The following is a 24429-nucleotide window of genomic DNA, read 5'->3' as shown; positions in this document are numbered from 1 at the left end:
CTATAAACAATTACAGAAATGTCTCTTTCTCACCAAAAGCCCTAATTAAAAAAAAAAAAAAACTTAATTTACTTATTTTAATTGGAGGCTAATTACTTAACAATATTGTGGTGGTTTTGGCCATACACTGACATGAATCAGTCACGGGTGCACGTGTCCCTCCATCCTGAACCCCCCTCCCAGCTCCCTCCCCACCCCATCCCTCTGGGTTGTCCCAGAGCATCGGCAAAAGCCCTAACTTTGACTGCTGTTTTTGTAATCGTTATTTTCTATATCTGATGAATTATTGACAACTGAAGAAGCAAGAATTTGCATGGATTTTACTTACGATTATGTTGAATTCCCCACTATATTTAAAACATAGGGGGATTTTTTTTTAATTAAAAAATAAAACAGGGAATGCAGGCCTGTCAATGATATCACCTACTGGAAAATATTACTGTGGTGCTGATCCTTTAATGAGACAGTAAGTAGGCCGCCTTTGGAAACTGGAGTCATTCTTTGATATTATAAAGATGTACAAATCAAATTTCCTTTGTACATATTCAGCACAAGTTCAGATTTATGCCTTTAATAAAGCACAGCAGTGATCTGGTTGCATATCTGAACACTGACAATGTGCAATAGAATTTTCCCTGTGGGTGCTATTTGCCTGCAAGCCATAAGAGGAAAAGGCTGCATGGTCCCCATAGAATAAAAACATTTTCCAAAATCCTGCTGGATAAGTCAACAGTGAAATGGACTTCTAATGAGGAATTGGGTCGTTAGAAATTCTGTGATCATTTTATCTGCAAACATTTGTTGTTGGCTAAATGTTATCAGACCCAAGAAATGATAGTATCTTTACTATTTGAAGGAAATCTGGTTCCCTTTATACTATGAAACTCTACCCAGTAATTCCCGACTAGCTCTTCTAATCAATGAGCTGTGCCTAGCACACACAGCTATAGTACTAGCAGTGGGATCTAAGGCCCTGAACATCTCAAGGTAGATGATAAGATTCTGTGTAATTTGGGGAAAGCTTACCTTTCTAGTTCTATCGCTCATGACACATGCTTCCCTCCACTTTAGCACACAGACACACGTGCACACTGCTCTCCAAGTCTGTGAGCTGTTAGCACTTACTGAATATATTCTTTTTTTAAAATATAAATTTATTTATTTTAATTGGAGGCTAATTACTTTACAATATTGTATTGATTTTGCCATACATCAACATGAATCCGCCACGGGTATACACGTGTTCCCCATCCTGAACCCCCCTCCCACCTCCCTCCCTGTACCATCCCTCTGGGTCATCCCAGTGCACTAGCCCCAAGGATCCTGTATCATGCATCGAACCTGGACTGGCGATTCGTTTCATACATGATATTATACATGTTTCAATGCCATTCTCCCAAATCATCCCACCCTCTCCCCCTCCCACAGAGTCCAAAAGACTGTTCTATACATCTGTGTCTCTTTTGCTGTCTCACATACAGGGTTGTCATTACCATGTTTCTAAATTCCATATATGTGCATTAGTATACTGTATTGGTGTTTTTCTTTCTGGCTTACTTCACTCTGTATAATAAGCTCCAGTTTCATCCACCTCATAAGAACTGATTCAAATGTATTCTTTTTAATGGCTGAGTAATACTCCATTGTGTATATGTACCACAGCTTTCTTATCCATTCATCTGCTGATGGACATCTAGGTTGCTTCCATGTCCTAGCTATTGTAAACAGTGCTGCGATGAATATTGGGGTACACGTGTCTCTTTCAATTCTGGTTTCCTTGGTGTGTATGCCCAGTAGTGGGATTGCTGGGTCATAAGGCAGTTCTATTTCCAGTTTTTTACGGAATCTCCACACTGTTCTCCAAACTAGCTGTACTAGTTTGCATTCCCACCAACAGTGTAAGAGGGTTCCCTTTTCTCCACACCCTCTCCAGCATTTATTGCTTGTAGACTTTTGGATAGCAGCCCTTCTGACTGGTGTGAAATGGTACCTCATAGTGGTTTTGATTTGCATTTCTCTGATAATGAGTGATGTTGAGCATCTTTTCATGTGTTTGTTAGCCATCTGTATGTCTTCTTTGGAGAAATGTCTGTTTAGTTCTTTGGCCCATTTTTTGATTGGGTCATTTATTTTTCTGGAATTGAGCTGTAGGAGTTGCTTGTATATTTTTGAGATTAGTTGTTCATCAGTTGCTTCATTTGCTATTATTTTGTCCCATTCTGAAGGCTGCCTTTTCACCTTGCTTATAGTTTCCTTTGTTGTGCAGAAGCTTTTAATTTTAATTAGGCCCCATTTGTTTATTTTTGCTTTTATTTCCAATATTTTGGGAGGTGGGTCATAGAGGATCCTGCTGTGATTTATATTGGAGAGTGTTTTGCCTATGTTCTCCTCTAGGAGTTTTATAGTTTCTGGTCTTACGTTGAGATCTTTAATCCATTTTGAGTTTACTTTGTGTATGGTGTTAGAAAGTAGTCCAGTTTCATTCTTTTACAAGTGGTTGACCAGATTTCCCAGCACCACTTGTTAAAGAGATTGTCTTTAATCCATTGTATATTCTTGCCTCCTTTGTCAAAGATAAGGTGTCCATATGTGCGTGGATTTATCTCTGGGCTTTCTATTTTGTTCCATTGATCTATATTTCTGTCTTTGTGCCAGTACCATACTGTCTTGATAACTGTGGCTTTGTAGTAGAGCCTGAAGTCAGGCAGGTTGATTCCCCCAGTTCCATTCTTCTTTCTCAAGATTGCTTTATATTTTTATATAGAATTGTGTTAGTTCCAGGTTGACTGTCCTTTCCTCCAGAAAGCTTTCTCTCACAGGTTTCATACTCTGAGAAGAATGACACAGAGATTACTCTGCCAGGAGATTTTTAGAGCATCCTCTTAGGATCAATATGTGATAGAAGAAAGAGGAAAAAAACAAGATTGGACAGAAGGGGAATTAAGTGTGTGTGTTCAGTAGCTCAGTCCTGTCTGGCTCTTTGTGATCCCGTGGACTGTAACCCGCCAGGCTCCTCTGCCCATGGGATTCTCCAGGCAAAGATACTGGAGTGGGTTGCCATCTCCTACTTCAGGGGATCTTCCTGACCCAGGGATTGAACCCACATCTCTTGTGTCTCCTGCATTGACAAGCAGGTTCTTTACCACTGAACCACCTGAGAAGCCCCAGGGGAAGTATAGCTACGATAAAATATCAGAAGAAACCTGAGCTGACTCCAGGGGGAGTTTTGAAGCTGACCCTTAAGTACTGTCCTGAGCTGGGAAAGAAGGTCAGGAATTTATAGCCCAGGTCCACCAGGCACTGGACACAGAGTCCCCAAGGCAAGAGGCATAACCTTAAGTGAGACAGCTTTCAACAGTCAAGGCTGTATATGAGGGGGGCTTTGTGCCTGGAGGACTCTCAGCGATTGATGGGATCCATCATCATAGCATTCACTACACAATTCCTGTTGCTTCACTCATATCCACTTCTTTAAATGAAAATACTTCATACCAAACTTCAAGGAATGCAACTAAATCGCCATGTAGAGAAAACTGTGTAGACTTAAATAAATAAGCTAAGACTCCGGAACAAGAAGTTGGAAGATAAATAATTTCAAACAAAGAGAAGAGAAGATATTAACAAAATGGAAAACAAATATATAATGGAGAAGTTCTACAAAGTCACAAGTCATTGGAAAAGCTGTTAAATTAGGTTGATGGAGAGAGAAAGAAATAACCAACTTCATCATGAAAAAAGCTGACATTATTACAGATTTTATAGAAAAAATGTTTTAATTTGTAAGAGATAAATTCTTAAAACACTTTAAATAATTTGTAAAACATTTTAATATTGAATTACTCAGGTCACTAATTTGAAACTTTCTACCACAAAAACTCCAGGTCCAGGCTGTTTCATTGCTGAGTTCTACTGAACACTGAGAATATATCTAATGTACATAGACTCTCCCAAAGAATTAAAAAAAGTGTTTCAATTCTCAACTGATTTTAAGAATTAGCATTGCCTATAAAGAAAATCCAAGTAATGTCAGTAAAAGAGAAGAGAGTGACAGGCAATCTCACTCAAAAGCAAAGATACAAAAAATTTATAAGCAAAGATACAAAAAATTCTAAAGTTCTCAACTCAGAAGCAGCAATATTCAAAGGAATACTATATCATGACAAAAGTGGGTATTATGTTCATCATAAATTTGGTTTAACATTGGAAAATCAGTTAATATAAATTTTTTATGATAAGTAGCCAGTAAAGATATAATTCATAACTTCTAAAATAGTTGAAGCAAATGAGAGAATTTTTTGAATCTTGATATATTGAAGAGGACAGAAAAGAGTGGAGGAAGGGAAAAGCATTGGAATAAAAGAAAACACAAAATAAAATTGTGGAAATCATTTAAAATATATCAGTAATCATTCCATATACAAAAGCACTAACTTGCCAGGTAAAACAGAAAATTTGTCAGATTAGAAAAACTGACAAATCAAGAAATAGTAGTACCAGCATATTGTTTAAGTATGTAGAATAACAATAAGAACTGAAAATAAAAGCCATACTAGTTGCCTCTGAAAAGCTGAACTAGGACTAAGAAGCAGTGGAAAAAGCAAGTTCCTTGCAGTTTAATTTGTTTTTTACTATGTGCTTGGAAATATCTACATGTCACTACTAATATTTATGAATACTTAGGTATCATCTACTGCCAGATATTCCAAATATTTTCTCATTTTAAAAGATTTTTAAAATTTGTTGCCTTCTTTTTAACGAGTTTGAGTTTTAGTCCTTCCAGGAAATGGCAACCCACTTCAGTATTTTTGCCTGGAAAATACCATGGACGGAGGAGCCTGGTAGGCGACAGTCTATGGGATCACAAAGAGCGGGACACGACTGAGCAACTTCACAATTGCCTTATAACTATGGAAACATCTCCAGGGAGCTTTAGAAGAAGCAAAGTCATATTCCTTTTTGAAATCAAATTTCCTATAATGAATTGTTGTTTTAAAAATACGTTTTCCTTATTTGCTGACCAGGATCATATATGTCAAAGACACTGAAGTTTCTCTGGTAATTTCAGAGACTCAAGCAAAAATACAGGTTAAGGGTCTTATTATAAGTAAGCCCAGTGATAATCACTGAAGCCCTATATTTAAGTGAGTAGCTATAAATCAATTGATTTATCTAAATATCCTATAAGAAACTTTCCAAGAAGTAGGATATAAAATGCAGAATATGAGCAGAGTGAGGATTATGTATAAAACATATATGTTTACCAGTAATTTTTCCTGAATTGTGGGCAATTGGTCAGAGAGACCTGATAAAGGAACTTTTCTATTCTCTTTATTTAGAAAAAAAAGTGTATATTTCTATCAATAGAACATGTTATAGATGAAATATGATACATTTTAAACAATGATAAATAGAAAACATGTATAATGCTTTCTACATGCCATATCCTCTGAGCTGAGTGATTTTATACCTAATTCATTAATATTCACAAACTATGAAAAAGTTGCTAAAATTATACCCATTTTATAAATGAGTACGGAGAAGGCAATGGCACCCCAATCCAGTACGCTTGCCTGGAAAATCCCACGGACGGAGGAGCCTGGTAGGCTGCAGTCCATGGGGTCGCTAAGAGTCGGACATGACTGAGAGACTTCACTTTCTCTTTTCACTTTCATGCATTGGAGAAGGAAATGGCAACCCACTCCAGTGTTCTTGCCTGGAGAATCCCAAGGACCGGGGAGCCTGGAGGGCTGCTGTCTATGGGGTCACACAGAGTCGGGCACGACTGAAGTGACTTAGCATAGCATAGCGTAAATGAGTAAACTGAGAGGAGGTGTTAATAATATTTTTCAAATTCACCCAGGTGGTAAGAGGTGAAGCCAGCTTTGGACACAGGACCATAGCTGCAAAGTCTGTGCTCTTAGCCACTGTGATATAAAGATAACACATAAACATTATGGAAAGCTAGAAAGGTAAAAGAAAAAGTCATCCATAATCTCTTATATAACTATTGTATATTTCGTAGTCTTTCTATCTTTTCTATACTCATGATTTTGTAACATAATTATTAGAGTACATATTCTGCACTTGGTTTTCATCAGTTAACATATCAGAACTATTTTTCAATGTTTTGTATAATTATAATTCAGTTTGAAAGTGAAGGTGTTAGTCACTCGGTTGTATCCAACTCTTTGCAACCCCATGGGCTGTAGCCCACCAGGCTTTTCTGTCCATGGAATTCTCCAAGCAAGAATACAGGAGTGGGTAGCCATTCCCTTCTCCAGGGGATCTTCCCAACCCAGAGATTGAACCTTTGTCTCCTGCATTTTAGGCTAATTCTTTACCATCTGAGCAAGTTTATGCATTCATATTATTCAATCCTATGGATGAAATGGGGCTTCCCTGGTGGCTCAGATGGTAAAGAATCTGCCCACAATGAGCGAAACCTGGGTTTGATCCCTGAGTTGGGAAGATCCCCTGGAGGAGGGCATGGCAACTCACTCCAGTATTCTTGCCTGGAGAATCCCTATGGACAAAGGAGCCTGGTGGGCTACAGTCCACGGAGTTTCAAAGAGTCAGATACGACTGAGTGACTAAGCACACATGGATGAAATATTTCATTTATCTGCTCTATCACTGGACATCAGATTGTATCCAGTACTTTCCTACTGTATGTATATATAAACCTACCTTCGGCATCTTTATGGAAGCAGATTTTGCCATGCTTCTAATTATTTCACTAGGAAATATATCCAGATGTGGAATTATTGAGTAATTAAGTGCAAATTCTATAATCTACCTTTATTTTTTTCTTTTTTTTAATTTTATTTTATTTTTAAACTTTACATAATTGTATTAGTTTTGCCAACTATCAAAATGAATCCGCCACAGGTATACATGTGTTCCCCATATAATCTACCTTTAAAAAAATCTAAAATGTTTCTAATTTTTCTTAAGCACTCTGTGTTACTAAGTTGTTCATTCTTAAAATCACTGATAAACTAAATCCCAACATTTCAATTCTCCCTTGCAAATAGGTTACTGTCAATTACCCAGCAGCTCCACATGGAGCTAACAGATTAGAAATCCCAGTTTATAAACTTATTAAAAATCATTGATCTGAACATTTTTGAGTCTGGTAATAATGTTATCAAGTTACTTTATTTTTGGCACATAGACAGAAGAATACAATTTCTGCCAGCACAACAGAGTCCTTTTGTTTTACTAGGGAAGATGGAAATTGATGATTTTTATCACTTTAAGAAGATTCTGTGGAGAGGTTGCCTAGCCATGGCTGGACCAAGCAAAGATACTTTTAAACTATACCCATTTTAATTGTATTTGCTCTGTTCTAAAAGCTGAAAACCTAGAACTCCAAAAAGCTAGGTATGTTAACTAGTTTTTTTTTGAATGTTCTGAATTACTGAACCAACACATACTCACACAGTAAACACCTTTTTGCTCTAAATCTAGTATTTTGTGAAATTATAGGAAGACAATTTTAGAATTGGAAAAGAACTTAGAAATACTCATTTTGTCCACTCATTTTATAGATGAAGAAAATGAAGCTCAGTAAGTTTAAAACAGTTTTTTGCTTTTTGGCTTTTTTTTTTTTTAGATTTACATGGGGGATTAATGGCAAAGTCAGGCTAGAACTGAATCTTCTTATTCCTGTTTCCTCTCTGTGTCTACTTTTGATATTGGAGAAATGATACAGTGAAGTTTGAAAGGATTAAATCTAGAAAAAGAAAAGGCCTTTAATCACAGGAATCAGGCCCCATTTATATCAAGAATATAGGATATTAAAATCTTCAGTAGAGGAGAAAATGTAGGTTAACAAATTGTTGATGTCTTGGTCATCATGTGGCCAGGATCACATGGCCATAATGTTAATTTAGGTCACAGAATATGGGAAGGATGGTCTAGTATACAGTTAGTGATAAAGGTCTTTCTCAAATTATGTAAAGTACAGCTTATTGTTAAACTGTTTTTAAGTAATATTTTCTTCTCAAGGGAATAATTCATTAATGTAGGCATCAGCTAATCTTTTTAATTACTTAAAGTTAGGTAATATTATCTGAGGTGAAGACCTGGCTGAAAGTTTAAAGAGGCTGTACCATTAGTGTAATAAAGTGCTACTGAGTGTAACCTGTGGACCAATAACATCAGCTTCACCTGGGAGTTTTTTAAAAACACAAAATTCAGCCCCATCTAGACCCACTGCAAGTAGAGTCCAAGAATTCATGCCTTCACAGCTCTCCGGGTGATTCTCATGCATGCTAAAATTTAAGAAGCATTGCTCTAGTGTCATTTTCAAACTTTTTTGCACATTGGGATGACATCAGATCAGATCAGATCAGATTAGTCGCTCAGTCATGTCCGACTCTTTGTGACCCCATGAATCGCAGCATAGGAACCTTTAAAAATATTTATGCCAGACTCCCATCCCAGATTCATATTTAATTGCTCTGGCGTGTAGCCTGGGTATTACTCTGGTTAGAACTGACACTCCAACAATTCATTTAGAGCATTTGTGTTGCTTCTTCCTTATAAAATTATTGAAAATAGACTCAGCCTACCCAGCTCTGCCAAGTTTAGCACAGGTGTCTGCAAAATGACTGGATACAAGTAACCCCTGGAAGATAGGCATAAAGTATTAGAACCTTTTATTAGTATTAGAAGATTTTATTGAAAATATAATAATACTGTAAAATTAATGAATATCTTTACACATATATATACATAATAAATAGCTTTAATTATCAAAGTTCATGATATAGAATGATGGTTTTCGAACTTCAGTATGCACAAAAATTACCTAGAGAGCTTCTGGAAACACAGATAAATTCAAATATCTTGAGTTTGAGTCCAGAAATCTAACACTATAAGCTATACCCCAGATGACTCTTATGTAAATACTCCATAGACTACTTTTTAAGGAACACTCATTTAGAGCCAGGCTTTGTTTCAGTTAGAATAAAAATAGAGAGAGTTATCTGGAAAGCCGGAACACACATTCAGGGCCTCAAGGGTCATAGGACTTCAGTGGGATCATCATATTTAAAGACATGAACCTCAGTGCTGAATGATATCAGCAACTCAAAGGGAATAGTTCCCTGGGGCCAGCCCTGGTTACAGAGATAGCTATGTAACCAGGAATATCAATGAAGAGATTGAGAATGAGAAATATAACTCTTAGGCAGACTATAGTGGTTCTTACTGGTTGCATTATAGTCCTGCAGAAAACCAGTGGAATGAAAAATTATAAATTTGCTTCTTTAGCCTAGAATCATAGTAAGGAGAAATAATTATAGTTTGAAATTTTAACAGTTGCTACCTTCAAATATGATAGGTGATATACTGCCAAGAATATGGGAATAGTAAGATCAAATATAAATTATATAAAAACAGCAATTAAAATAGAGATTGTCAAATTGTACATGAACAAATCCAACTATATGCTTCCTACAGGAAACCATTTACAAATAAGAAAAATATGTAATAAGATGTAATGCATATTAATACTAATTTAAAAAACTGGAGTTAGACTGCTTTGGAACACTAGATTGCTATATGCAAAAAAATGAGCCTATATCTTTATCATACACCATATACATATAACTGAAAATGAATTATAGATGTAAATATAGTGGATTAAATTTTTAATCTTCCAAAATATAGAAAACAAATCTTCATGATCTTGAAGCAGGAAAAGAGTTGAAAGAATGTAAAAACTATGAAGTATTTTTAAATGTTAACTTATATCATTAAATTAAATATTTTTCCTCCTCAAGATACATCATTAAGAAGATGAAAAGACAAACCACAGACTTGGAAAAAATATTTGCAAAATCTATATCTGATAAAGATTTTATATTTTAAATATACAGAGAATAATTAAAAGATAATAACTGAAAGACATACGACCCAGTTTTTGAAGGGGAAAAGATTTAAAAGGAAATTTCACCAAATAAATGTTTAGATGCTTAGCATCACTGGTCATTGTTTTCTCTTTTTTTTATTTTTTTAATTTTAATTGGAAACTAATTACTTTACAATATTGTGGTGATTTTTGCCATACATTCATATGACTCAGCCATGGGTGTACATGTGTTCCCCATCCTGACCCTCCCTCCCACATCCCTCCCCATCCCATCCCTCAGGGTCATCCCAGTGCACCAGCCCTGAGCACCCTGTCCCATGCATCGAACCTAGACTGGCGATCTATTTCACATATGATAATATACATGTTTCAATGCTATTCTCTCAGATGATCCCACCCTCGCCTTCTCCCACAGAGTCCAAAAGTCTGTTCTTTACATCTGTGTCTCTTTTGCTGTCTCACATATAGGGTCATTGTTATCATCTTTCTAAATTCCATATATATGCATTAATATACTGTATTGGTGTTTTTCTTTCTGACTTACTTCGCTCTGTATAATAGGCTCGTTTCATCCACCTCATTAGAACTGATTCAAATGTATTCTTTTTAATAGCTGAGTAATATTCCATTGTGAATATGTACCACAGCTTTCTTATCCATTCATCTGCCAATGGACATCTAGGTTGCTTCCATGTCCTGGCTATTGTAAACGGTGCTGCAATGAACACTGGGGTACACGTGTCTCTTTCAATTCTGGTTTCCTCAGTGTGTATGCCCAGCAGTGGGATTGCTGGATTGTGTGGCAGTTCTATTTCCAGTTTTTAAAGGAATCTCCACACTGTTCTCCATAGTGGCTGTACTAGTTTGCATTCCCACCAACAATCACTACTCATTGTTTAGTGGAGTAAGTTGTATACGACTCTTTGCGACCCATGGACGGCAGCACGCCAGGCCTCCCTGTCCTTCACTGTCTCCTGGACTTTGCCCAAACGCATCTCCATTGAGTTGGTGATGCCATTCAAACATCTCATCCTCTGTTGCCCACTTCTCCTTCTGCCCTCGATCTTTCCCAGCATCAGGGTCTTTTCAAATGAGTCGGCTCTTCATATCAGGTGGCCAAAATATTGGAACCTCAGCTTCAGCATCAGCCCTTCCAATGAGTTTTCAGGGTTGATTTCCTTTAAGATGGATTGGTTTTATCTCCTTGCTCTCCAAGGGACTCTCAAGAGTCTTCTTCAGCACCACAATTGAAAAACATCCATTCTTAGCATGCTCAGCCTTCTTTTTTTTTTTTTTTTTTTTTAAGTCACCATTCCAATTTTATTTATTTATTTATTTTTTTTAATTCTCTTTATTACTTTTAAAAAAAATTCACATGCTCCCCATCCTGAACCCTCCTCCCTCCCAACCTCCCCATACCATCCCCCTGGGCCTTCCCAGCACACCAGCCCCAAGCATCCAGCATCGTGCACTGAACCTGGACTGGCATCTCGTTTCATACATGACATTTCACATGTTTCAATGACATTCTCCCAAATCTTCCCAACCTCTCCCACAGAGTCCATAAGACTGTTCTATACATCAGTGTCTCTTTTGCTGTCTCGTACCACTATGAGGTACCATTTCACACCAGTCAGAATGGCTGCGATCCAAAAGTCTACAAATAATAAATGCTGGAGAGGGTGTGGAGAAAAGGGAACCCTCTTACACTGTTGGTGGGAATGCAAATTAGTACAGCCACTATGGAGAACAGTGTGGAGATTCCTTAAAAAACTGGAAATAGAACTGCCTTATGATCCAGCAATCCCACTGCTGGGCATACACACTGAGGAAACCAGAAGGGAAAGAGACACGTGTACCCCAATGTTCATCGCAGCACTGTTTATAATAGCCAGGACATGGAAGCAACCTAGATGTCCATCAGCAGATGAATGGATAAGAAAGCTGTGGTACATATACACAATGGAGTATTACTCAGCCATTAAAAAGAATACATTTGAATCAGTTCTAATGAGGTGGATGAAACTGGAGACTATTATACAGAGTGAAGTAAGCCAGAAGGAAAAACATAAATACAGTATACTAACGCATGTATATGGAATTTAGAAAGATGGTAACGATAACCCTGTGTACGAGTCAGCCTTCTTTATGGTCCAGCTCACACATCTGTATATGATAACTGGAAAAACCGTAGATTTGACTATACAGACCTTTCGGCTTTCTAATATGCTGCCTAGGTTTGTCATAGCTTTTCTTCCAAGGAGCAAGCATCTTTAAGTTTCATGGCTGCAGTCACCATCTGCATGGATTTTGGAGACAAATAAAATAAAGTCAGCCACTGTTTCCACTTTTTCCCCACATATTTGCTATGAAGTGATAGGACTGGATGCCATGATCTTCACTTTTTGAATGCTGAGTTTTAAGCCAGCTTCTTCACTCTCCTCTTTCACCTTCATCAAGAGGCTCATTAGTTCCTCTTTGCTTGCTGCCGGAAGAGTGGCATCATCTGCATATCTGAAGTTGTTGATATTTCTCCCAACAATCTTGATTCCAGCTTGTGATTCATTCAGTCTGGCATTTCATATGATGTACTCTCCATGGAGGTTAAATAAGCACTGTGACAATATACAGCCTTGTACTCCTTTCCCAATTTTGAACCAGTCCTTTGTTCCATGTCTGGTTCTAACAGTTGTTTCTTGATCTGCATACAGGTTTCTCAGGAGACAGGTAAGGTGGACTGGTAATCTCATCTCTTTAAGAATTTTCCAGTTTGTTGTGATTAACTCAAAGGCTTTAGTGTAGTCAATGAAGCAAAAGTAGATGTTTTTCTGGAATTCCCTTGCTTTTTCTATGATCCAACACATGTTAGCAATTTGTCACTAGTCATTAGGGAAATGCAAATGAAACCACAACTAGATATATAATACACAATATAATAGCTGAATTTTAGAAAATTAACAATACCAAGTACTATGGACAAAGATGTGCAGCAACTTATATTCTCATATATCACTGATTAAAAGGGAAAATGGTACAACAACTTTGGAAAAGAGTCCAGCAGTTTCAAATAAAATTAAATACATATTACATGACCCAGAAATTCTACTCTGAGTTATTTCCCTCACTATGAAAATAACCATACATGAAACCAAGACTTGTCACAGACATTCATACTAGCTTTACTCATAATAGCCAAACATTGGAAACAATTCAAACTTGTCAAATACTGATGGAAAAGCAAATTGTGCCATATCCATAGAATGGATTACCGCCCAGATGTAGAAAGAAAGGAATTATTGGGTTGGCCAAAAATTTCATTTGTCTTTTTCCATAAGATATTACTTACATAGGCAGCAGCATGAATTAATCTGAAAAGCATTTAGAATTCTAAATAAAATAAAGGAGACATAGAAAACTGATTGATTTAATTCATATGAAATTCTAGAATATGACAAAGCAGTACTGACAAAAATATATCACTGATGGACAGGAGCTGGGGCTGAGGATCTGACTAAAAGACACACAGAGGAACTTGCTGAGTGATGACATGTTTTATACCTTGATTTGGCAGTGGACAGTTTCATAATAGTATACGTTTATAAAACTCATCAAATGCTACAATAAAATGGGTGAATTTTATCACATGTAGATTATACTTCAGTGCAGTGTAAAAGAAAAAAAACTAAAAAGATGGTTGGCGTGAAACTGGCCGTATCATATATGCCTTTCTTCTGGCCATAGAGATTGTTTCATGAAATGTCCATTTTATCTGAGACAATCGAATGAATATCAGTCCTGCCTTTATGTCACTGTGAGGGGGAGCCGTCCCAAAAGGAAGCCATAGTCTATGATTTCACACTTAATCCTTACAAATATCCTAAGATATAAGTATTATTATTCCACTTTATAGATAAGAAAAATGAGGGTTAGAGAGGTTTATTTTCCCAGTCATGTAACTAGCAAGTGGTAAAGCATGGCCTCTGCCTCAGTTCAGTTCAGTTCAGTCACTCAGTCGTGTCCTACTCTTTGCGACCCCATGGACAGCACGCCAGGCCTCCCTGTCCATCACCAACTCCCAGAGTTTACTCAAACTCATGTCCATCGAGTCGATGATGCCATCCAACAATCTCATCCTGTGTCATACCCTTCTCCTCCTCCCTGCAATCTTTCCCAGCATCAGAGTCTTTACAAACAAATCAGCTCTTCACATCAGGTGGCCAAAGTATTGGAGTTTCAGCCTCAACATCAGTCTCTCCAATGAACACTCAGGACTGATTTCCTTTAGGATGGACTGGTTGCATCTCCTTGCAGTCCAAGGGACTCTCAAGAATCTTCTCCAACACCACAGTTCAAAAGCATGAATTCTTTGGCACTCAGCTTTCTTTATAATCCAACTCTCACATCCATACATGACCACACGAAAAACCATAGCCTTGACTAGATGGGCCTTTTGGCAAAGTAATGTCTCTGCTTTTTAATATGCTATCTAGGTTGGTCATAACTTTCCTTCCAAGGAGTACGCCTCTTTTAATTTCATGGCTGCAGTCACCATCTGCAGTGATTTTGGAGCCCCCAAAAAATAAAGTCAGCCACTATTTCCACTGTTTCCCCATTTATTTGCCATGAAGTGATAGGACTGGATGCCATGTTCTTAGTTTTCTGAATGTTGAGTTTTAAGCCAACTTCTTCACTCTCCTCTTTCACTTTCATCAAGAGGCTCTTTTAGTTCTTCTTCACTCTCTGCTGTAAGAGTGGTGTCATCTGCGTATCTGAGGTTATTGATATTTCTCCAGGAAATCTTGATTCCAGCTTGTGCTTCATCCAGCCCAGCATTTCTCATGATTTATTCTGCATATAAGTTAAATAGTCAGGGTGATAATATACAGCCTTGACGTACTCCTTCCCTTATTTGGAACCAGTCTGTTGTTCCATGCCCAGTTCTAACTGTTGTTTTCTGACTTGCATACAGATTTCTCAAGAGGCAGGTCAGGTGGTCTGGTATTCCCATCTCTTTCAGAATTTTCCAGTTTGTTGTGATCCACACAGTCAAAGGCTTTGGCATAGTCAATAAAACAGAAATAGATGTTTTTCTGGAACTCTTGCTTTTTCGATGATCCAGCAGGTGTTGGCAATTTGATCTCTGGTTTCTCTGCCTTTTCTAAAACCAGCTTGAATATCTGGAAGTTCACGGTTCATGTATTGCTGAAGCCTGGCTTGGAGAATTTTGAGCATTACTTTACTAGCATGTGAGATGAGTGCAACTGTGCAGTAGTTTGAGCATTCTTTGGCATTGCCTTTCTCTGGGATTGGAATGAAAACTGAGGTGCCAAATCTCATGCTTATAGCTATTTCAAGGGAAAAAAGAACACAACATAGATGTATAATTTTAGATTTTTCATATACTATTGAAAATATGTTACTGTGACAGCCAGGACAATATCTGTATTCTCAATATATATAACTAAAAAGACAATTTTGAAATCACATGACACTTGTTCTAAAACCATAGTATATGTTGAAACAAATTGCTATTGTTACAGGTTATACATGCATATTTACTAAGCTCTTAAAGATCCCATGGATGGAGGAGCCTAGTAGGCTGCAGTCCATGGGGTCGCTAAGAGTCGGACAGGACTGAGCGACTTCACTTTCACTTTTCACTTTCATGCATTGGAGAAGGAAATGGCAACCCACTCCAGTGTTCTTGCCTGGAGAATCCCAGGGACAGGGGAGCCTGGTGGGCTGCCATCTATGGGGTCACACAGAGTCAGACACAACTGAAGCGACTTAGCAGAAGAAAAGATCATTTAAACTGCATCAATAATAATACAGATTGAGAAAATAGTTGCAATGAAGCAAAAACAAATCAGGAAAACTGACTACTTTGTTTCACATAAGAATTTCATACACATACACAAGCTCAAACACACATAGTCATTTGAGATGCCCTGCATGGATGGTGACATGAAAAAATTGGAAAAACAGGACCCTCCTCGGGTCTGTTGAGGGAGAAAAGGATCACAGTGTGTTATATTTAAGCCTCCTGACTGAAGTAGTTTATGGCTATATTCTGAGTGGCATAATGATTTGAATGTCATTGTTATACAAAGGAAAATGCTTTAAGTTTAGTGGTACTGTGGCCATTATGTAAATATGATCCTTCTGTATCTAGTCTAGTCTAGTTTGCAAAATTAGATATGCCCAGCCATGTTTCTGAAGCTCTCTAAATCATTCTACAGTAAATACAAATCCAGAATTACTGAGAGAGAAAAGCTGGAAAAAATCTAATGTCTGAAGCTGAGAAAGAAAATATCCAATGTAGAAATACATTTTCTTCAAGAGAATGGCAACACTATAAATAATTATGACCAAAAGACACATTAGAATACAATACCTAGGTATATATGTGGACATTTTTGACCTAAAGAAACCAACCCATTGTGTTCCCAAAGCAAAGAACTTTTGTTCTTTTACATTTAAAATATCAGCATTATTAGAAAATCTCTTATTTAGAAACAAGGAAATTAGAAATTCCTTATTTCAGGTTGAAAAGCAATTTGTACTTAACCAAAGTCATTCATCTTTATATACTCAATAAAGTATCACAAGGCTTCAAACAGTACATGAACTGTGAACTTCCAGATGTTCAAGCTGGATTTAGAAAAGGCAGAGGAACCGGAGATCAAATTGCCAACATCTGTTGGATCATAGATAAAGAAAGAAAATTTCAGAAAAACATCTACTTCTCCTTTATTGACTACGCCAAAGCCTTTGACTGTGTGGATCACAACAAACTGTGGAAAATTCTTAAAGAGATAGGAATACCAGACCACCTTACCTGCCTCCTGAGAAACCTGTATGCAGGTCAGGAAGGAGCATTTAGAACTGGACATGAAACAACAGACTGGTTCCAAATCAGGAAAGGAGTACGTCAAGGCTGTATATTGTCACCACACTTATTTAACTTATAAGCAGAGTACATTGTGCAAAATGCCAGGCTGGATGAAGCACAAGCTGGAATCAAGATTTCTGGGAGAAATATCAATAACCTCAGATACGCAGATGACACCACCCTTATGGCAGAAAGCGAAGAAGAACTAAAGAGCCTCTTGATGAAAGTGAAAGAGGAGAGTGAAAACGTTGGCTTAAAGAAAGTGAAAGAAGAGAGTGAAAAAGTTGGCTTAAAGCTCAACATTCAGAAAATTAAGATAATTGCATCCAGTCCTATGACTTCATGGCAAATAGATGGGAAAACAGTGGAAACAGTGGCTGACTTAATTTTTGGGGGCTCCAAAATCACTGCAGATGGTGACTGCAGTCATGAAATTAAAGATGATTGCTCCTTGGAAGAAAAGCTATGACCAACCTAGACAGCATATTAAAAAGCAGACACATTACTTTGCCAAAAGGCCCGTCTAATCAAGGCTATGGTTTTTCCAGCAGTCATGTATGGATGTGAGAATTGGACCATAAAGATGGCTGAGCACCAAAGAACTGATGCTTTTGAACTGTGGTGTTGGAGAAGACTCTTGAGATTCCCTTGGACAGCAAGGAGATCCAACCAGTCAATCCTAAAGGAAATTAGTCTTGAATATTCATGGAAGGACTGATACTGAAGCTGAAACAGCAATACTTTGGCCACCTCATACAAAGAGTTGACTCATTGGAAAAGACCCTGATGCTAGGAAAGATTGAAGGCAGAAAGAGATGACAACAGAGTATGAGATGGTTAGATGGCATCACTGTCTCAATGGACATGAATTTGAATAAGTTCTGGGAGATGGTGATGGACAGGGAAGCCTGGCATGCTGCAGTCCATGGAGTTGCAAAGAGTCAGATATGACTGAGTGACTGAACTGAACTGAATTTATTGCATTTTCAGATCAGATCAGATCAGATCAAATCAGTTGCTCAGTCGTGTCCAATCTTTGCTACCCCATGAATCGCAGCACACCAGGCCTATCTGTCCATCACCAACTCCCAGAGTTCACTGAGACTCACATCCATTGAGTCAGTGATGCCATCCAGCCATCTCATCCTCTGTCATCCCCTTCTCCTCTTGCCCCCAATCCCTCCCAGCATCAGAGTCTTTTCCAATGAGTCAACTCTTCCCATGAGGTAGCCAAAGTACTGGAGTTTCAGCTTTAGCCATCATTCCTTCCAAAGAAATCCCAGGGCTGATCTCCTTCAGAATGGACTGGTTGGATGTCCTTGCAGTCCAAGCGACTCTCAAGAGTCTTCTCCAACACCATAGTTCAAAAGCATCAATTCTTCGGTGCTCAGCCTTCTTCACAGTCCAACTCTCACATCCATACATGACCACAGGAAAAACCATAGCCTTGACTAGAACCTTTGTTGGCAAAGTAATGTCTCTGCTTTTGAATATGCTATCTAGGTTGGTCATAACTTTCCTTCCAAGGAGTAAGCGTCTTTTAATTTCATGGCTGCAGTCACCATCTGCAGTGATTTTGGAGCCCAGAAAAATAAAGTCTGACACTGTTTCCACTGTTTCCCCATCTATTTCCCATGAAGTGATGGGACCGGATGCCATGATCTTCATTTTCTGAATGTTGAGCTTTAAGCCAGCTTTTTCACTCTCCACTTTCACTTTCATAGAACAGTTATCATTTCTTGACCACATAGCATGTTCCAGGCCTTATTCTAAGTGCTGTATGAATTCTTGTAATCCTTGTGATTTCCCTTATGAGTTAAATAGTATTATTATCCTCCTTTACAGATGAAGAAACTGAAGTCCAGAGAAGTTAAGCTGTCTGGAGTCACACAGCTGTCAGAAGTTAAAGACAGGATTTGAGCACAGGCAGCCTGGTTACAGACTTCCTTGGTGCCTCAGATGGTAAAGAATCCACCTGCAATGAGGGAGACTTGGATTCAATCCTTGGGTTGGGAAGACCCCCTGGAGATGGACATGGTGACCCACTCCAGTATTCTTGCCTGGATAATTCCATGGATAGAGGAGCTTGGCGAGTTACAGTCCATGCGGTCACAAGGAATTAGACATGACTGAGCAACCAACACATACACAGGCAGGTTATAGATTTTTCACACTTTATAACTACTCTGGGCTAATTCTTCCCTAAGTATGATATTGTGTGTCGGGGCAGAGTGGGAAGGGGGCATGCCTTATGGGTATGTGGGAGTACTTTGACAGTTCAAAAAATTTTTACAAAAAATTTACCACCATAACCATTTTCAAGCATACAGCTCAGTGGCATTAACTACATGCATATCATTGTGCAACCATCACCACCCTCCACCTCCAGAAATCTTTTCATCTTGTGAAACTGAAACTGCATCCATTCGATAACGACTTCTCATTCTTTTCGCCTTCCCTCCGACCCCAGCCACCACTATCCTACTCTCTTTCTAGAAATGAGATCATGGTAGGTACCTCATAGAAATGGAACGGCACAGTACTGTTCTTTTGTGACCAGCTTATTTCACTTAGCAAGATATCCTCAAGTTTCATCCATGTGACAGCATGCGTCAAAATTCTTTTCTTTTGAAGACTGAATAATATTCCATTGTCTGAATATTCTACATTTTGCTTATCCAGTCATCCACTTATGAACACTTGGGTTACTCCCTCCTTTTGGCTATTACGACTAGTGCTGCTCTGAACATGAGTGCACAGATACCTTTGAGCTTCTGTTTTAAGTTCTTTTGTATGTATAAGAAAATATATTTTTGGTATATTTTTTTTGTATGTATAACCAGAAGTCCGATTGCTGGATCATATGGCAGTTCTATTTTTAATTATTTTGAGGAACCATGGCATTGTTTTTCATAGCAACTGCACTTATTTTACATTCCCAACCACAGTGCATAAAAGTTCCAATTTCTCTACATCCTTGCCAACACTTGATATTTCCTGGTTTTTTAATAGAAGTCATCTTAATGGGTATAAAGTAGGGTATGTTTTTAAGTTCTTGGAAGTTTCTAGATTCTGCATTTTGAGTTATGATGTATGCTGCAGAGAACTATATTTTGCTTTGAAGGTTTGCCATGACCATGTCCTCTGCTAAGAAAGAGGTAATAGACATAACACACGGTAATTTGAACCACGTGGACCTTTAGGAACGGTGACTCCATGCTTTGTATATGTGATCCTGCTCCTCTGGCCACAGCTGATTGGGCCAAAGAATGGCACTTGAGCCACAGGTGGGCCAGGTGTTTTGATGCAGAAGAGGTGTTCACGGGGCATTGAACCACATCTCCTCTCTCAGTTTCTGTCCCACAGTCTGTCTCAGTGACTGTCTCGATTTACAGGATTAAACTCACAAAACTTGAGGTTCGCAGGCTCAATTGGTCCCTCCTGGCAGGAGAAGCAGAAACAATAGTAATAGAGATGAGGTATTTGAGACACCGTAGTAATGGAACATTTATAGGCACAAGCTCGTAAAATCTGACCAACGGCCAGGTCAGCCGAGCTTTTTAGTGATTTTTAGTGATTTTGCATAGACTTCAACATCCTTTCCCCATAAACACTGTGATCTGTGATACCCTAAGCATGCTTCTCTTCTTTGCAACCTGAAAATGGCCAGTATGGAAGTTTTAAACAAAGAAATAAACATATTCATTAAAACAAAAAATGCTTTGAGTTTTATAAGGTCATTCTTTTATTAGATTTATTATTATATCTTTTATTATATTTATAATTATTTATAAGGTCATTCTTGATTTTTAAGTAACTTAAAAAAAAACACAACTTTAATGAGGCCTCTCTGCTTTGCACAACTATGTTTCTGTTTGGTGTTGTTTTGATGCGTATCTCAAGATTTCTCTTTTTCATACCTAGGAAAATCAGAAAGAAGTTGCAAGCACAAAGTAACAGAGAAGAAAATGAAAGCAGGATTCATAACTCTGAATTAGAATTAGCAAAAAAGCAAACAGAGCATCTCCAAAATGAATAAATCCACAAACACCAGCCACCATACACTTAAATGACCAAGTAAAGCGTTCAGTCCAGTTCAGTTCAGTTCAGTTGCTCAGTCGCGTCCAGCTCTTTGCGACCCCATGAATCGCAGCACACCAGGCCTCCCTGTCCATCACTAACTCCCGGAGTTCACTCAAACTCATGTCCATTGAGTTGGTGATGCCATCCAGCCGTCTCATCCTCTGTCATCCCCTTCTCCTCCTGCCCTCAATCTTTCCCAGCATCAGGGTCTTTTCCAACGAGTCAACTCTTCACAATAGGTGGCCAAAGTATTGGAGTTTCAGCTTCAGCATCAGTCCTTTCAAAGAACACCCTTCTGATCTCCTTTAGAAGGGACTGGTTGGATCTCCTTGCAGTCCAAGGGACTCTCAAGAGTCTTCTCCAACATCACAGTTCAAAAGCATCAATTCTTCAGTGCTCAGCTTTCTTCACAGTCCAACTCTCACATCCATATGTTTTCTTCAATTCTAAGCTCCAACTTTCAAAATACAATTCAAGAAGTCAAATTTTAAACTGAAATACTATCCAGAGATATCCAATAGCCACGTGTGAACATGATTTGCTGTAACCACTTTTTACAGTATGCCTAAAAGTTAAAATAGAGATACTTCCCCATAACTCAGACATTTCCTCCTCCTGGCATACGTGTATAACCGGTTGCTGTAGCCACATCCTCCTAGCTAACTCTCTCCATTAAAATAAGGGAACAAATATGCCATTTAAGTGTGTCTCTCTCATCCGCTAGTATAACAACAGCAACAATAAAACAACAACTAGCTCTGCAACAGCAGTTTTAACTGGTGGCAAGATGAAGGGAGGTCAGAGGTCAAGTTACACAGATATTTAACTATGCAATGAACATATTGAGCTATCGGGACAAATAGGAACAAATAAATCCATGCTGGCAACCAGAAGTTGCAGTCCACAGCTTGATTTCTTAGCAGAGGTAGTGTATGTTCCCTCTGGTACAGTCTGTGAGCCACACTGACAGACAAAACATATACCACCCTTTAATCCTAATGCGGGATTAAACAGGACCACAGAAAAGTCACAAACCCCTTTCCCAACTAGGCTACAAAGGTAAAACTGTCAACCTTACCAGGCTCACTTTGTTCAAATTTAAGGTTGTTGGAGAGACATGGGAATAAATATTGATACACATGTCAACTAACTATGATAACATCCTGGTTTTAGCAGGTCCTTTCTCATTAAGGAATCAGTAATAATATCAACAACCTTTTGCTGAGTAATTATTGTGCCAGCTGCTTTGTGCATGCATGCTAAGTCACTTCAATTGTGACCAACTCTGCAACTCTATGGATTGTAGCCTGCCAAGCTCCTCTGTCCATAGGGATTCTCAAGGCAAGAATACTGGAGCAGGTTGCTGTGGCCTCCTCCAGGATATCTTCCCAACCCAGGGATCGAATCCCTGTCTCCTACATCTCCTGCATTGGCAGACGGGTTCTTTACTACTGGCACCACCAGGGAAGATGCTTTGTACCCACTCTCTAATTTAATACCACAGCAATCCTATGAGGTAGGAATTATGTTCTGCATTTAAGACATGAAGTTCAGCTATTTGGCCAAAAACACAAAGCTAGTAATTGACAGAATAGGTATTTATGACCCATTTTACCAAACACGAAAACTCACATTTTTCTTTTGTATCACTATACTACCTGTCCTGCTGCTGCTGCTGCTAAGTTGCTTCAGTCGTGTCCAACTCTGTGCGACCCCATAGACGGCAGCCCACCAGGCTCCCCCGTCCCTGGGATTCTCCAGGCAAGAACACTGGAGTGAGTTGCCATTTCCTTCTCCAATGCAGGAAAGTGAAAAGTGAAAGTGAAGTCGCTCAGTCGTAGTAGGTACTAAATACATAGTAATGAATAAAGAATTTAACAAACATCTGCTGAGTAAAATATGCCCAAATCTCTGGTCACAAAATATGACAGGTTCAGTGAAAGATGCAATGTGTATATCTTTAAGACTTGGATCCTGGCTTAATATGTGCAAACAGGAATTTAAGAGGCAAATGAATTCTGTCTACCGTTGCTTAGCACATATTACTCTGTTTTCAGCATAGAGCAATTTCTTTACCTCTTTGTCTTACTTTCTCTCTAATAAACTGTTAATTCCCTTGTCTAGACCTCCGGCACTCTTTTCCTAGACAGCAATAACCTCTTTCCCGTTCCCGCCAGTCTACTAACACCAAGGCCAAAATTATTTTCCATGCCTGCCACTCTCACATCCCCCTTTAATAGGAAACCCCCAGGTTTCCAATGGCTCTGCTAATTACATTAATGGGGGCTGTTCCCTTCAAGAACTCACTCCACCCTACCTATCTGTTCCCTCTGCTGCTGTATTCTGTATTATGGAGGGTGGAATTTAGGCTCCATCCCAGATAATCCCTCCAGTCCTCCTCATCCTAACAGGTCACACAAACTGCTCCAAGTCATATTTGCAGCATGGGTTGCCAAAGAAGAAAAATAATGTTGCCAAAAGGCCTTCTTGCCTTTTACAAGAACAGATCTTAGACCAGATCTACTTCACCGTTTACCCGAGAGAATCCCTCTTTATAATATTATTGAACTTGGCAATCAGACAGAGGCTGAGAGGCCATTCCAAAAGGATTTGCTAAATCAGCTGTTCTTCTGAGGCAGAGTGATGCTGCATTCTAGCAAGAAGAGCGTTCCATTTAAAACAGAAGCTGGCCTTCAGTTTGCCCTACTCACTCTACTTTAGTATCCTTCTTTGTTTTCAAGTCTATACTACTTCAAAGAGAAGGAGCTCCAATTAAGGATGAGGAGATGGTACTCCTTTGAGCCAGACAATGTTTTTTTTTCTACTCACAGCCACCCCTCGGTCAAACCGCACTGGTTTTGTCATTTATAATATGTGACTGCCTGTGTGACAGCCAGGGAAGTCACCTCAGATTCACCCAGTAGTTCCCCACTGAAGTAACATCATGACAGGGGTTAGGACATTTGCAGTATCTCTCAGGCTCTTTTTTCTGGGATTGCAGTCTGTGAAGCCTCTATAAACCAGAACTGCCAAGGTCTGTATTTGTCACCTTGTGGAAAGGACTTGCCTAAAACGGAACATAAAGAAGAGCCAAGAGGAGAGAGCCCTGCCAGAATCCTGTGAGCTCTTGAATTCAACCATGCCTGAAAGCAGAATCATTATCCCTTGGACTTTCTAGTGATGGACGCTAATAAATTCCTATGCCTCTTAGCTTCAGCAAGGTTAGCTGGAATATTTTTGTCACTTGCAAATGCATGAGCTCTAAATAATAAACAGTGTGTAGCTGAGGGAAAGATGACTGCTTGAGGTATATTTCCCAATAGGAAACAGATGGTACTCTCAAATTGGAAAATTTCAGAGGATTTTTAAAAATTAAGTTTCTATTTACAAAGCTGTAGGTGGGGTGGATCGGAACCACAAGGGTTCGTTAACTCAGAGTTGGGTAGAACAGAGCTGTTATCACCCGCAGGCCTACGAGGACAGGGGAAAGACTAGTTACCAGATTATGGAAGAAGAGACTCATGTCGAAACAGTAACCTTGAAATACACAGTGATGTGGAGTCAAGAGACACAG

At 38.7% G+C, this 24429-nt stretch overlaps 1 long non-coding RNA gene across 4 annotated transcripts in view; it reads right to left on the bottom strand.

Moving 5' to 3' along the window:
* LOC147371030 (uncharacterized) overlaps positions 1-24429 on the bottom strand; it is a 143405-nt gene that overhangs the window by 69471 nt on the left and 49505 nt on the right. The window contains exon 3 of one of the 4 annotated variants that reach the window (XR_015165721.1): positions 19624-20213. The exons of 2 other annotated variants lie outside the window; for them this stretch is intronic. This is a non-coding gene — a long non-coding RNA (uncharacterized LOC147371030). Of the gene's footprint in view, positions 1-19623; positions 20214-20493; positions 21313-24429 lie in introns of those variants that run through there. One more of the 4 variants, XR_015165720.1, reaches the window with a different exon arrangement.

Source organism: Bos grunniens, chromosome 6 (genome assembly GCF_055505025.1).
Source record: "Bos grunniens cultivar Pamir isolate PY7600 chromosome 6, Bosgru_T2T1.0, whole genome shotgun sequence".
Taxonomy (NCBI): Eukaryota; Metazoa; Chordata; class Mammalia; order Artiodactyla; family Bovidae; genus Bos; species Bos grunniens.
The sequence above is the reverse complement of the archived record's forward strand: the minus strand, read 5'-3'. Positions and strand labels throughout refer to the sequence as shown.